The sequence below is a fragment of the Notolepis coatsorum genome, assembly GCF_963971535.1.
Source record: "Notolepis coatsorum genome assembly, chromosome: 1".
NCBI classification, from domain to species: domain Eukaryota; kingdom Metazoa; phylum Chordata; class Actinopteri; order Aulopiformes; family Paralepididae; genus Notolepis; species Notolepis coatsorum.
In genome coordinates, this window is record NC_140165.1 from 227984369 (window position 1) to 228001352 (window position 16984).

Consider the following 16984-nt stretch of genomic DNA (forward strand, 5'->3'; position numbering starts at 1 on the left):
TTTCCCCTGGACATTAGAATTGTGAAAATTATAGCAAAAATGCATTCACAACTCACAACACACATACATAGATTTATGGGAATTGCCAACAAAAATAGATATTGGTATATACATACACACACATATATGGAAATTCAATTGTTGCAGGGTTATATTTCAAACTCCTCAAATATATTCATTGTGTACTTTATTTTGCCAGCCTCCCAAGATGCAAAGGTGATACTATTTACAAAAAGAAAGAAAATAAATACTCTACACCTAAGATGTTCAACTATTACACAAGGACAACATCAATAACTCTGGTATATTCCAACAAAACAAACAACCAATCAAAAATATCTTCTCTGTAAGCCAAATCAAGACTTTGGCCAAGGCACCCCTTTTATCTCTGGTAGCCAATCCAACTAGGCTTCACACAGTTATATAACGAATAAAGCATTCACAGTTTAATAAAGACATTTATTTTACACAAGGATTATCCATAGATGAGAACAAATTTCCTTAAAGGGGAACTATCTTATAAATGGCCTTTTTGAGTGTTTAGCATTGTTTCCTAGCTATGTGAACTTATATTAATATGATCTATGTCTCAAAATTCTCATATTGGCGCATTCTTCCAATTCTCCTCTCACAATATTCACCCTCACTGAACTCATTTGAAAATGTGCGCGATTTGTGATGTCAGAGAGACACCGCTGCATGATAATGGAGAGATACAAGATGAGCTGCACACAGTTCTGTACCCACTCCACACAGTCAGCTCAAAACGGCTCGAGATCTTGAGGTAGAAAAATGCTGTTTTTGAGGACTTGATTAGAAATACAAAACAATGAATAAAAAAAATATATATATTACAGAGGTGTTCCATAGACTCACAGGAATTGTGTAAAAGTGCCCAAATAGTGAAAGAAATAGTAAAATAGTTTCCCTTTAAACCTAAACAAGTTATTTGCAACAATAATAATACCTTTAAAACAATTATACCACTAATATGTCTTTAGTACTATGCACTGAACACTGCAACACCCACGTTTCAGCACTGTTTGATGATCATTGTTACTCAGCTGTAAGAGTTGTACCCTTCCTGCTGACTTGTCGTACAGAACTTGTACGTTGCTTTGGAAAAAAGCATCAGCTAAATGACTAAATGTAAATAAGATAATTATGTCGTTTGCATGACCATGAACGTGCGCAAGTACACTATTTAACATTTGCCAAACAACGCCAGCATGGGGAAGTGCAGGGGCGAATATGTTGTGGATAATGGTGAGTGGATATACTGTAATGCTTGTGTGAAGGTATGTGTAACTGAGGGGTTACAAAACCCTGACTGTATTAAAGATTGTGATAGATTAAACCACTGCTAGGTATGTACTTTAATTACTGGCCAGACAGTACATCGAATATAGATGGTGAACACTCATAATAACACGGCATTGACAAAGAAATAGTATTTGAGGGTATTTTATTATTATGCAACATTAGGTTACAGAATGAGAATTAGGGTTGCGCTTGTATGGCGAAGAATATGCATAAAGTCAGTCAGTAGCATAAGGCACTGGGAATAGAATGATTCCTACGATGGGTACTAGGCTGACGCCACCTGGCGTATAATAGCAATTGTAGAAGGTAACGCTGGTACCGCCTGGAGACACTGGGTTCCTCTCAGAGTTGTAAGGTCTAGAGGATAGAGGAATGTTCGGATACTCAGTCTGATTCAATGAAGAATAAAGGGGTTTCGCGTACAGAAGCCAGTCCTTGTAAATCCAACGATCAGCAACAAAAGCAATAACTGTAATCCAATGCTCGATAGCAAACGATGATAGCTAGCCAGCCTCTGTCCATGAGGCCAGCCCGAGTGTAAATCCTCACAAGGTTAAATCCCAAACGATAGTGGAAATCAACGATGCTCTTCTCCGGGTAACACGTTCCACAATCAATATAATCCAACCAGTAATGGTTCTGCAATCGCCGCCGCTGGTTCTCCTGTGCACATGTCCAACAGGTTCTCCGACTAGGCCTCCTCGGGTACTGGCACCAATGTATTTAGTCCACGCACCCTGGCTAAGGTCCACTAGCTAACACGAACGAACCGCTGGGTAATGCTACACACAAACGAACTGTGGTTGCACGATATACAATAAATGAACGACTATTTACTTCACATTAAACTAGGTCGAACTTGACGTTACTGCATTAAACTCTGACACTTTACTATTCTATTCGCACGTGGTCTCAACGCACGGTTGCTCACTTCACTACCCATTGACTCGGGATGAACTTGATGAACGAAGATGAACAGACTTTAGACGGACTGCTGCTGTTCGCACCTGCGCCGTATATATACTTAAGTGGTTATCTAGTCCTAAACCTAACCACTTGCCCGGAATCAATACACTGCCAAGGGCATGTCCTGACTAGCCCAGACTCACCCTTGAAACCTGTCTGAGTGCGAGACTGCCTGGCGCCGTCGTCAGGGGGCATTATCCATAAGGAAAGTGAATATTACTATGGTTCGAACGCAGGTTTAAAGGGATATACCGTGTATATATAAATAATATACAATGTATATAAAACAATAAATGTAGATTCTCAGCTTTAATCTGACCCTTCACAACAGTATGTATGAATGTATACATGTAAATAGAACTCCCAAGTGTGCACTCTTGGTCGTGCTACTGAAACAGTAAAGGAAAGAGGGATAATAGAGAGGTTTATGAAGTACTTAGAAAGAACAGAAGGGAGCTGGGAATGTGTGGTGTGTGTATGTGTGTGTGTGTGTGTGTGTGTGTGTGTGTGTGTGTGTGTGTGTGTGTGTGTGTGTGTGTGTGTGTGTGTATGTGTGTGTATGTGTATGTGTGTGTGTATGTGTGTGTATGCTGCCTGCAGTCAGTAAGTGTAACAGAGCCGCTCCATCACATACATACAAAAAAAGTTATGCAAAAATGCATTCACAACTCCAACAAAGAAATATATTGGTATACATACATATAGACATACTGTATACACAGATTTAGATAAATAAACTGTAGTTGTGCACTTTCCATTGACATTTCAACCTAATTATGCTTATGGGGGTCAGTGTTCAGCCATTTCATTCAGACATTATGACTATCACAATGAGTGATATTTAAAGAAATAGGCTTGATCTCCTGATATTTTGGAGGGAACTTGAAAACCCATTTAATGAAACGTCTTTCAAATCTAGCTCAAGTCTGAGAAAACTGTTTTGATTGATGTGTCCTAGATAGGGATGTCCGATATTATCGGCCTACCGATATCGGCATTAAAATGTGATATCGGAAAATATCGGTATCGGTTAAAAAAGAAAAGAAAAAATTACATTTCTATAACCTTTATTTACCCAGGCAAGCAAGTAAGAACAAATTCTGATTTTATTTATTGTCAAAAGTATGCATAATGTTGTGTTAATTCCACAACAAGAGATATGTAATGTTAAATTATTCAAATTTTTTGGGGGGGGGGGGGGAACCCTGCATATATCGGTATCGGTTGATATCGGTTGATATCAGTATCGGAAATTAAGAGTTGGACAATATCGGTATATCGGTATCGGTAAAAAAGCCAATATCAAGCATCCCTAGTCCTAGACCCTGGGCCTGGAGAGCGGAGTGGTATTTTCTTAAAATATGTGCTAAATAGCTCTACATTCCAACAGCCCTCACTGGTCAGTAACATGGGTCTCCCATGAGTCCCTCCACTCTGCAGTAAACACAAAATGCATTTTCTGGTATCCCGTTCCCACTTTATCCAATCAGGAGAGAGAACCCTAGATATCTTCACTTATTTCAAGAAATCTTGCCAAGCCAAATTTGCTTACTTGTTTCAAGGACATACTTGCTTAAAACAAATGTGTATTTCTTAATTTTGTCAGACCATTTTTGCAGTGGGGAGTTCTCTCTCCTGATTAGATCAAGTGGGAACAGGATACCAGAAAATGTATTTTGTAGAGGGACTGGGAGACCCATGTTACTGACCAAACACACTATATCAGTCTTAGGAGTGATTGTGCACACAGTGATGGCTGTCGGAATGTAGAACTATTATTTTAACATGTAGACTACTTATTTGAACAAACAAAAAAAAATCACTTACAGCATACCGTTAACAGGTCCAGCCCCAGAGGTCGCTGTGGGCGTATGGCCATGTGTGCCAGCGCTTTGTTCAATGGGGATAAATGCCGGTGTTTGCAGTGCTAAAACTATATTAAATATTATAGCTATGGATCTAATAACATAGTCGATTGTCATTGAGTTTCTTCCGGTCAAGATGCAAAAAAAACGTGGTGAATATGAGTATAGTTTTAGAGTCATTCTGTGTAATCCCAGGAAACTCAGCCAACAGCGTTTTACTGCATTTCACTATAAATCGTGCCATTCCTCGCCTGGATCAATAATCAATCTGAAATCAACGCTAGATTATCGGTATTATGTTTCATCATGCATGCATGAAAGGGTGGGGGGGTTCTATGCTTCGATCATCACCAACGGAATACGTTACACAGTACATTACAGACACACGCTCTGATCGCGGGGAAAGAATGATCGGATCAACGCAAGATTGATAACATATAGCCCTTACCTTGTCTATGATGTACTGCAAAAAGAATAATCCAATTATCTAATCGCCATTCCAAGTACTGATCGCGATCGTGTTTCCAGCATTGAACATGAACGGGGGGGGGGGGGGTGACCCTCGTCGATGCATCCGTTATAACCGCTTGCCCTGCCCCGAGTATTTAGACACCGCCCGTACGCCGCAGCTCGGCCCAGACACCAAGCCACATCGTTTCAAATGGAGTGCAATAGCGGCTGTAAGACGTTAGGCAGCGGTATTGGATGTTTGCGATCTCAGACTCATTCCCAATGATAACATCAGGCTGGATGGATGAATTATGAAGGGAAATATCAAATAACAGAAATGATAATGAAAACCCTACTTTTCTCGGGTCTGGCGTCCAATGTGTTAACAGTCAAACAAATCCATAAGCAATAGTTAGATCACAATATAGTCATTTCGATCAGCCCTCCTCGTACAAACCTTCTACTGAAGGCTTGAGGTATTTTATTATTATTTTTCGCAGGGAGCTTGATGGGGCGTAATCATGTTACACCCAGCAAGGCTTGTGTATAGCTCTGTGTATTCAATGTCTAGCACTTTACCGCCAGGCAGGTGAAAATCCAGTGCCACTTGATCCCAGACATAAAATCAACAATTTCATTTTCATAGTCAAAGATCATCCCACAGCTGCCGAACATCATTGCCTTCACGTTGCTAGACACACACCGCCTGAGAATCATCAGCATCGAGAAGAGGGTACTCATCACGCTCCTTGCACTCTGCACTGTGAACAAGCTCAGCGTACATGATTGCCTCTTTGAATATTTCTGTTTCATAGAATCTCACAATGGGCTGTTCTCAACCACAGACGGCAGAGCTCCAGGAGTCGTTTAGCGCTAAAGGTCAACTCGTAGTTCCCGAGTCGTGATCTTTCCCGGAATGCAGGAGACGTGGTAAAGTTGTGTAAGAAGGGATCATGGGGTTTTCTTCCCCCTGTGGGCTCTTCTTCCCCTCAGGTAAGAGAATCCCTTGTCAAGATATTGATTATCTGCCGCCTTGATATCACGTCGCTCAGCGCCTAGAGGCCGATAGCCTCTCTTGAACCACCCCCGACTACACTATTCCTCTTGGTTTTGACTTGTGAGTGACATGAGAAACTTTGTGCAATTTGAAATTCCACTTTTAGAATATGAGGGCACATCTTCAAACAAGTACACTCTGCCACGCAGACTACTCGCGTGTTCCCCCTCCTGGGAAACGCTCTGATTCATGCGTATTTCCATTTCTTTCTTGCTCTCGCTTCATTTTATTTTCCCCTGAATGTGACGATCAAATGTATATCGTTTTTTAATCATTTCACTATGTGACTCACAGGCCTTTTTATTGTCTCAATGTGTCATCTTATCGTATCTAAAAAGTAATTCGGTGAGTAAATGGAGTGACACTGCGGTGGTCTCTCCACAGTTTACTGTACATTCATGATATGTCAGAGAGAGAGTGGGAGAGACAAGAGAGAAAGAGCAATAGAGAGAGACGAGTAAATCTTGTAAACATTTTGGAGGATTGGTCCACTTAAAGATGCTGTAAGTGGTATTTTTCTGATGAAATAAGTGTTAAGTAGCTCTACATTCCAACAGCCATCACGGATATAGAGTGTCTGGCCAGTAACATGGGTCTCCCAGTCTCTCTGCTCTGCAGTAAATAGAAAATACATTTTACTTTATTCAATCAGGAGAGAGAACCTTAGATATTTTGCCTAGCCCTCTTAAGCCTGATGGGTCCGGTACCGGACCCATCTACAGATTGTATGATTCAAGATTCAAGATTCAAGAGGTTTATTTATCACATACATACCAGGGCATATAGTGAAATGCGGGTTGGCCATGCCCGCTTCAATTGTGCAAGAATACAATAGTAAATAAAAGAAGTAGAAGATAATAAAAAGACATAAAATGGTAAAACCAAGGAGCTGATCGTGGATTTTAGGAGAATACAGCAGGTGACACACAAGCTACTGTGGATAAATGGGGCTATCGTAGACAGGGTGGTCAATTTTAAGTGCCTGGGAGTCCACATCACAGAGGACCTAACATGGTCAAATGACATAGCCACTCTGGTAAAAAAGGTGAATCAGCGCCTCTACCACCTGAGACAATTAAGGAAGTTCAGAGTATCAGGGAAGATACTCCACTCCTTCTATTCCGGGGCTGTAGAGAGCATTCTGACTGGGAACATCACTGCCTGGTTTGGAAACAGCATAGCCCAGGATAGGAAGGCACTACAGAGAGTGGTGCGCTCAGCAGAATGGATTACGGGTATTGCACTACCACCCCTGCAGGACTTATACAATAGGAGGCAATTAGGTTTGGCCGCGGGCCAATTTTTCCCCAAGTCATTGTATGGCGGGCCAGAACCAAAAACAAAGGCTAATTTAATATAATGATAGTGACATTTTTTTAACTGTCAAAATAAACGAGCTGCATAGGTGGCATAATAAACTGTAAACGACATATACATGTTTGCACTGAACATTATACCTTTGTCTTTTTTCCATTGTATTATAAAGCGCCTCTCTCTATCGGTCTATCCTACATTACACGCAACCGTCTATCTGACAGCCACGGACCGGTTTAATGTTGAATGTTTAATGTTAAAACTATCGATTTATATGGAATTCGTTAAACGTATCCGTTGTCTTACTTAATATTATACTTATTATTAAACGTATTATTTATTTCTCCCAAATGAATGTTCCGAAAGTCGGCCCGACATTAAACAGCAGTCTGTTATAATCACAAGGAATGATCCCCTTGTTAGATGAGGCTGCACTGGAAATGGAGCTAATGGACTTCCAAACAACCTCCCTAGTCAGCGATGCATTGCGGGTTGCAGAGTTTGTGAGTGCATTTTGGGTAGCATGCTCAGAAGAGTACAGCAACACCAAGAGACTCGCATTGTATGTGCTCACAATGTTCCCTTCCACCTATGTATGCGAGTCGTCCTTTTCATCAATGAATGCGATAAAGACAACTCAGAGGAACCGACTGACGCATAAAAACCTTGAGAACTGCCTGCGGATTAAAGTGACGTCCATATCACCAGATATCCAGCGAATAGTGACCGACGGGAGATGCCACTTTTCACACTAAGTGAATACTAAGCCTGTTATTGCCAAATTGTTTAAAGTTTAATTGCCTTGTGTGAAGGTTCGGTGTGGGAATAGGTGAGGAGACCCCAAATGCAGAACACGAGCAGAGAGAGTAGAGGCAGAGACGACGGAATGAAAGTGAACAGGCTTTTACTTGAGCAGTTGCAAGCAACAATGATACACGTTAAAAAACTGTACAACAAAAACAAATTGCAAAACTCTGGAATGTGGAATAAGGAACGGACTCACTGGGAATTAAGGACAAAGGTGAAACAGAGTACGTGACTGAACACAAGGGTAAACAAAGGCAATGGCACGACAGGGAATGTGAGAAATGGGCAGGTACAAATACTGCCCGTGATTACTAATGAGTGCCAGCTGGTTTAAGGCCAGGCATGGCCAAGACTGGTGAACACAAAATATTAGTAAAAAGAAATCTCACACTAAAAATAAAAGCATGTGTAAAGGGATTATCTTACTGGAAAACATATGTAAAGGAACAACCCTTAACACTTTGAGCGCCACGCCTGGTTTTCCGTTTTACCGGCTGAATGCCACCATCGGCGCCAATGTTTGATTGATTGATTGATTGATTGAAAACTTTATTAACAGATTGCAGAATGGGTACAATACAGTACAGCTCAATACACACAATTGTTAAGGGGATGCAGACCAGAGAAAGACTTTCGTCTTGTTTACATCAGGGTCCCCCATTTTCAATTCATCAGGACATATATGACATACATGACATACAGATAATCAGTACTGCTACATCTATACATTTATGACATACCAGATTTGCAAATACAGTACTGTTTGTGATACAAAAGGAGTCAAGAAAAGGGAGTATATACATTTGACGTATAAACTGTACATTGGAGGAGGTTGGGTGGGGTTGTGTGGGGGGGGGTTGGGTACATTGGGATATTGACAACCATACTGGGTAATTTACATTGGAGGTGGTTGGGGGGGGGGGGGGGGGGGGGGGGAAACACTGTATAAACAAGCAAAACTGTACATTGGGGGGGGAGAGACACTGTACAAACAAGCAAAATTGTACATTGGACTATTGACAAAACCATACTAGGTAAATTACTGTACATTGGAGGGGGTTGGGTTAGGACATTTACAGGGGCCAGTTTTGAATTGCAGTCTCCCGTAGGTGCTCCTTGAGAGTGGTTTTGAAAGTGGATAGTGATCCACATTCCTTTACAGCTTTGGGTAGGGCGTTCCACATTGATGTGGCATAATTGCGAAACGTGTTTAGTCCCTTATTTGAGCCGAATCTGGGTTTAACATGATTTGTGGAGCTCCCTCTGGTGTTGTGATCGTGGTATTCACTGACCTTTGGGAAGTATTTTGACATGTACATGGGTACCTTGGTCATGTAGTGTATCTTGTAGACCAGGCGTTAACGTTAATATCGCCTAATCTATGTTTTAAATTATGGCTATTTGTCTAATCTGCCCATCGCATTATCAAAGACTATTTTCCAGTCAGTGCTGTCAAGGCAGATTGTTTTTTTATCGCGTCGTTTCCGTTTCAGAGCAGTTAGAAAAGCCCCCGTTTTGATATAAAAAACAGCTCATTCTGGAGCATTCTATGAAAATCGTCTTTTAGTGGAATATTCCACAACGTTGATATTCGTCGGCCTTTTTATGAATCTTTTCAAATAAACACTAGATGATCAATATTATACGTGCACGCAAGCACATTACGGCCGCGCACGGATAAACGCTCCGTTGATTTCCTCACAGACTTTTACAGTGAAACCGAAAGAAGACATTTCACAAAACAGCTTATAACTTCATCAAACTTACTCTGATTATCCTAACACTGATAACATAGAGTCCTTACCTGACATCAGATGGTATCCAACTGGTATATTCCAATTCCTGATCACCATTCGAAAAAATCGATACGTGTATGGATCCAACGCGATACTGTAGATCTCCATGATCAGCGGGGATCTGAGGTTCCAGAATGAACTGTGGTAACCCCGGCTGGATCAGTGAACTGGAAAATGTGGAGTACCGGATTTTTTTCCCCATTCATTTTCATTGAGTCCATTCCAAAATCACTTATGTCATCTGGGAGACGACAGGGGGCGATTTTTTCCACAGTGATTGCCGGCGCCCCTCGGCTATACTCGGGTGATGCAATAATTTGTCAGATCGCTAAAAAAAAAATAAATAAAAAGAATCCGAGAAATCTCGTGAGTGGCTAGCAACCACCTATAAAAAAACCAGAGAAATCTCGTGAGTGGCACGGAAAGTGTTAATGGAAACATATGTAAAGGGATAGCCCCACTGGAAACATATGTGGAGAGACAAACCCCTAATGGAAACATATGCAATGAGGTTAACCCTTAACAGAAACATATGTAAAGAGCAAACCCTTAAAGGAAACATATCTAAGAGATAACCTTTTAAACACAAGCTAGACCGGGGAAACACAACATGAATAGAGGCAGCACAGCATTAAAAGTATTAATCATAGTATTAATAGTATCCAGCAAACCTAGGAGGTTCAGTATCTGGAGTTGCTGCGTTTGGCCACCAGAGGGCAGCAGAAAACCACTGTTCATATTGTTCAGGTAGGGTCCCTGGCTGGGACCATGACAGTATCATCAGAAGAAGATACGACACAAGGCTTAGGTTCAGTCTTCTTACTTGGAAGGTAGTTTAACACTCCCACGACGAGGGAACAGGATCCGCCAGCTGAAGTACCCTCTGGCTGATGAGTGACAGCTGTGTTGATGAGCGGATGAGTGACAGCTGTGTTGAGTGGAGAGCTGGCAGCGTGCGAGAGTGTGGGAGATGATGAGGAGGAGTGAAAAAGGTTTGTGGAGGATGTGGAGGGAGGATGAGAAGGAATGAGGAAGGCTCTTGCTGTGATTACAACAGGACCCACCCCCTCTACGGACACCTCCTGGCGACCCTCCGGGCTTGCCAGGGTTGGCCTGATGGAAATCCCGGATGAGGTCAGGATCCAGTATCATCCCGCGGGAGACCCAGCTGCGCTCCTCTGGGCCGTAGCCCTCCCAATCAACCAGGTATTGGAAGCCGCGGCGACGCACGTCCAGCAGCTGCCGGATGATGTAGGCCGGGTGGTCGTCGATGACCAGCGGAGGGGGAGGCTCCGGAGCTGGGGGAGACAGGGGACTGGAGACCACCGGCTTCAGCTGGGAAACATGAAATGAGGGGTGAATGCGCATGATGGAGGGAAGCTGGAGTTTGACGACTGAGGGGTTAATGATGGATAGTATTTTATAGGGACCAACAAAAGGGGGGGGGGGGGGGGGGGTTTATGGGACTGACCTGTGGCCGCGGAGGACAGAGTTGTGGGCGTACTCAATCCACGGCAGGAAAGCACTCCAACCGGAGGGGTCCTGGGTCATCACGCAGCGGAGGGCGGACCCCAGGTCCTGGTTGGCCCGCTCCGACTGGCCGTTGGTCTGCGGGTGGTATCCGGAGGAGAGACTGACCGTGGCCCCCAGGGCCCGACAGAAGGCCTTCCAAACTTGGGAGATGAATTGCGGGCCCCTGTCGGAGATCATGTCTACCGGGATCCTGTGGAGGCGGAAGACGTGGAGCACCATCACGTCCGCAGTCTCTGAAGCAGAGGGGAGTTTGGGGAGAGCAACAAAGTGCACAGCCTTCGAGAAACGGTCAACGATAGTGAGAATGACTGTTACCGTGTGAGAGAGGCAGACCGGTGACGAAGTCCAGGTCGATGTGCGACCAGGGCCGACCGGGAACAGGGAGCGGACGGAGGAGCCCGGCGGGTGGTTGGTGGGAAGCCTTCCCACGAGCACAGACGGTGCATGCAAGAATGAAGGCGCGGGTGTCCTCCCTCATGGAGACCCACCAGAAGTGCCGCCTCAGCAGGGACAGGGTACGGTCGATCCCAGGATGACAGGCGAACCGGGAGGCGTGGACCCACTGGAGCACCTGGGAGCGGGCAAGGTCGGGGACAAAAAGCCGGTTAGGTGGGTAGTTACCTGGATCTGGCTGGACGCGCTGGGCCTCCCGGACAACAGACTGGATCCCACCAAGCAGGAGGAGGGGAGGATGGTGTCAGAATGCGCGGGACCCTCTTCGGGGACAAACTGCCGGGAGAGGGCGTCTGGTTTGGTATTCTTTGAGCCCGGCATGTAGGTCAGGGTGAAATTGAACCTGGCGAAGAACAGCGCCCAGCGGGCCTGGCGGGAGTTCAGGCGCTTGGCCGTCTGGATGTAGGCGAGGTTCTTATGGTCCGTCCAGACCAAGAAGGGGATCTCTGAGCCCTCCAGCCAGTGCCTCCACTCCTCCAGGGCCAGCTTGAGTGCCAGGAGCTCCAGGTTTCCGATGTCATAGTTGACCTCTGCTGGGGTCAGGCGGCGAGAGAAGAAGGCGCAGGGATGCAGTCTCTGGTCGAGAGCGGAGTGTTGGGAGAGGACCGCCCCTACTCCGGTACTAGAGGCGTTTACCTCCACCACGAACTGGTGGGACGCGTCCGGCTGGATGAGGATGGGCGCGGAGGTGAAACGCCGGCGCAGCTCGGCGAAGGCGGAGTCCACCTTGTCAGACCAGACGAAGGGCACAGAGGGCGAGGTGAGTTGGGTAAGGGGTGCAGCGACCCGGCTGTAGTCTCTGATGAAACGCCGGTAGAAGTTAGCAAACCCCAGGAAGCGTTGGAGCTGCTTGACGTTGGTGGGCCGGGGCCAGTCGGACACCGCCTTGATCTTCTCGGGGTCCGCCCGGATCCGGCCGCTCTCTATGATGTAGCCGAGGAACCCGATGGAGGAGACGTGGAACTCACACTTCTCCGCCTTGACGAACAGCTTGTTCTCCAGTAGGCGTTGGAGGACCCGGCGGACATGCTGGACGTGCTCCTCCATAGAGTGGGAAAAAATCAGAATGTCATCCAAATAAACAAAAACAGAGCGGTTAAGGACATCACGAAGGGGCGTTGGTCAGCCCAAAAGGCATTACCTTGTACTTGAAGTGACCGGGTCTTAAAGGGCGTCTTTCACTCGTCCCCCTCCCGAACACGGACAAGGTGATAGGCATTTCTGAGGTCCAGCTTTGTGAAAATGGTGGCACCTTGCAGGGGTTCAAAAGCAGAGTTAATCAATGGCAGGGGGTACTTGTTCTTGACTGTGATGTTGTTGAGACCCCGGTAATCAATACAGGGGCGAAGGGAGCCATCCTTCTTGGAAACAAAAAAGAAACCCACGCCGACAGGAGAGGAGGAGGGGGTAATAATGCCTGAGGCCAGGGACTCGTGGACGTATTTCTCCATGGACTCTCTCTCTGGGCATGAGAGGTTAAACAGGCGGCTAGCGGGGAGCGTGGCTCCCGGGAGCAGGTCTATAGCACAGTCGTACTGGCGATGAGGAGGTAGGGAGAGAGCTTGTTGTTTGCTAAACACAGCCTCTAGGTCGTGGTAAATTGGAGGAACAGTCGAGAGGTCAACAGGTTCGTTGGGAACGGGAGAACCAGTGGTGACCGCACCGACCGGAGACAAGAGGCGTGACAGTGAGCACTCCAGCTCGTGACTGAGCCCGTTGGCCAATTTATTACAGGGTTGTGTAGCTTTAGCCAAGGCATGCCTAGAACGATTGGGTTATGGGGAGAATCAGTGACGTGAAAACGGATCTCCTCGCTATGATTCCCGGAGAGTTGAAGGCGGAGAGGCGTGGTGTGGCGTGTTATTTGCGAGAGCAACTTCCCGTTTAGGCCTTGGGCATCTCGGGGGATGGGTAAGGCGTCGGTGGCAATGTCGTAGTGGGACACTACCCCAGCGTCGATGATGTTTTCGTCTGCGCCCGAGTCGACCAGCACGGACAGAGGGAGGGATTGACCATTGTGGTAAAGCGTGGCACTGAATTGCATATTTGGACCGGAACTGGGAACAAATTTAAGGCTTGTGCATGTGCCCAGCGTCACAGCCGAGCCCCGTCGTTTGGGCGAACCGGACATGAGGCGATGGAGTGACCTAGTTGCCCGCAGTACAGACATGCCCCTGACCTGAGTCTGTAACGGCGTTCGCGGAGAGGAAGGCGAGAGTGGTCGAGGTCCATGGGCTCCGAATCGTCGGTTCTGCGGTGCTGCAGCGGGACGCTATTAACGGGGCGCTCCTGCTCAGCGGCCCTGTGGCTCTGCAGCGGGACACTGTTGACGGTGCTGGCCTTTTCACGGCGGCGTTCCCGGAGACGCGTGTCCAGCTCTCTGGCTAAGTTAATCAAGTTGTCAAGGGAAGTAGGCTTCTCTTTCGACGCCAATTTGTCCTTTAGAACTTCGCTGAGGCCCTGGCGAAAGGCTCCGCGTAATGGTTCATCGTTCCACTGGGAACTCGCTGCCAGAATACGGAATTCGATAGCGTACTCGCTCACACTACGGTGTCCTTGGTGGATGGTAAACAAGGCGGCCGTTCTATCCGAACCACCGGGAGGATGGTCGAAGACCTTTTGCATGTCGGCGATGTACCCGGAGTACGAATTGCAGAGGGGGGAATTACTGAAGTGTAGGGCTGTCGCCCATTCTAACGCGGGCCCCGTCAGCAAACCAGACAGGTAGGATATTTTGGATTTTCGCTCTGGAATGCTACGGTGTCAGAGGTTGTTGCCCAAACACTAAAGAGCATTGGAAGAGGAAGGCACGACATTTGGCAACGTTTCCGTGGTAACGCTCTGGCGAGGGTACGTGAGGTTCCCGGGACTGGGATACTATAGTTGGGGATACCACGAGTGGAGAGACAGCAGGCGGAATTGACTGGGCTGTTAAATATGCTTCGAAACGCTTGAATCGTTTGTCTCGCTCCTCGGCGCTGAGAGTGAGAGCGCTGAGTTGGTCTCATCCAGTATCTGTGAGTGTTGATTTACCAGACTGGCGTGTCCATTGACGGCGGCCTGGATGCTGGTGCTCCATTCACCGGCCTCCTGTGCTGCTGAGTCCGACATCATGGTCGCAGTGTTCTGTGAGGATGGGGGGTTCTTGCGGAGCCCAATAGCAAAACACAGGAGGAGAGAATGGAGCGGTTTAGGGTTCTTTAATTATTTTTCCCAACCAAGCAGAGTATAACAGGAATGTGAAACAGGAATGTGAACAACACGGAGGTTATAATGTTCTTGGGGGGAAGAAGAATGAGAGCAGGTGCACTTCAGTGCAGCTGTCGGCAGCGAGAGAGAGAGGACACAGGTCTTGCGCTTGAGAGCAAGCAGGAGTCCTCTTTGCGGGGCTCGAGACGTCAGGGTGGAAGGACGCTGGGGCTCGAGAGTTCAGGGTGGAAGGACGCTGGGGCTCGAGACGTCAGGGTGGAAGGGCGCTGGAGCGAAGTCCTGGTGCACAAGAAACAGAAGGTTAGGGCAAGCATAAACAGGGGTAGTTACAGCTGGTCTTCAGGTAGCGTCGTCGTACCTCGGTAGGCAGTTTAACACTGCGACGTTGGATGACGGGTTCTGCCAGTTGAAGTAGGGAACGCTTGATGAGGTGATCTCTTGCAGCCGCTCCTCATCTGGCAGACACAAGCTCTGATCGTGACAACATCAGCATTATGGTTGCCCTCAAAGGGCCAAATAATGTATAAATGTAATGTAATGTAAAATAAATGTAAGTACTCCTATTGTTACACATATTGTAGGTCAGGGTGAAATTGAACCTGGCGAAGAACAGCGCCCAGCGGGCCTGGCGGGAGTTCAGGCGCTTGGCCGTCTGGATGTAGGCGAGGTTCTTATGGTCCGTCCAGACCAAGAAGGGGATCTCTGAGCCCTCCAGCCAGTGCCTCCACTCCTCCAGGGCCAGCTTGAGTGCCAGGAGCTCCAGGTTTCCGATGTCATAGTTGACCTCTGCTGGGGTCAGGCGGCGAGAGAAGAAGGCGCAGGGATGCAGTCTCTGGTCGAGAGCGGAGTGTTGGGAGAGGACCGCCCCTACTCCGGTACTAGAGGCGTTTACCTCCACCACGAACTGGTGGGACGCGTCCGGCTGGATGAGGATGGGCGCGGAGGTGAAACGCCGGCGCAGCTCGGCGAAGGCGGAGTCCACCTTGTCAGACCAGACGAAGGGCACAGAGGGCGAGGTGAGTTGGGTAAGGGGTGCAGCGACCCGGCTGTAGTCTCTGATGAAACGCCGGTAGAAGTTAGCAAACCCCAGGAAGCGTTGGAGCTGCTTGACGTTGGTGGGCCGGGGCCAGTCGGACACCGCCTTGATCTTCTCGGGGTCCGCCCGGATCCGGCCGCTCTCTATGATGTAGCCGAGGAACCCGATGGAGGAGACGTGGAACTCACACTTCTCCGCCTCTCCGCCTTGACGAACAGCTTGTTCTCCAGTAGGCGTTGGAGGACCCGGCGGACATGCTGGACGTGCTCCTCCATAGAGTGGGAAAAAATCAGAATGTCATCCAAATAAACAAAAACAGAGCGGTTAAGGACATCACGAAGGGGCGTTGGTCAGCCCAAAAGGCATTACCTTGTACTTGAAGTGACCGGGTCTTAAAGGGCGTCTTTCACTCGTCCCCCTCCCGAACACGGACAAGGTGATAGGCATTTCTGAGGTCCAGCTTTGTGAAAATGGTGGCACCTTGCAGGGGTTCAAAAGCAGAGTTAATCAATGGCAGGGGGTACTTGTTCTTGACTGTGATGTTGTTGAGACCCCGGTAATCAATACAGGGGCGAAGGGAGCCATCCTTCTTGGAAACAAAAAAGAAACCCACGCCGACAGGAGAGGAGGAGGGGGTAATAATGCCTGAGGCCAGGGACTCGTGGACGTATTTCTCCATGGACTCTCTCTCTGGGCATGAGAGGTTAAACAGGCGGCTAGCGGGGAGCGTGGCTCCCGGGAGCAGGTCTATAGCACAGTCGTACTGGCGATGAGGAGGTAGGGAGAGAGCTTGTTGTTTGCTAAACACAGCCTCTAGGTCGTGGTAAATTGGAGGAACAGTCGAGAGGTCAACAGGTTCGTTGGGAACGGGAGAACCAGTGGTGACCGCACCGACCGGAGACAAGAGGCGTGACAGTGAGCACTCCAGCTCGTGACTGAGCCCGTTGGCCAATTTATTACAGGGTTGTGTAGCTTTAGCCAAGGCATGCCTAGAACGATTGGGTTATGGGGAGAATCAGTGACGTGAAAACGGATCTCCTCGCTATGATTCCCGGAGAGTTGAAGGCGGAGAGGCGTGGTGTGGCGTGTTATTTGCGAGAGCAACTTCCCGTTTAGGCCTTGGGCATCTCGGGGGATGGGTAAGGCGTCGGTGGCAATGTCGTAGTGGGACACT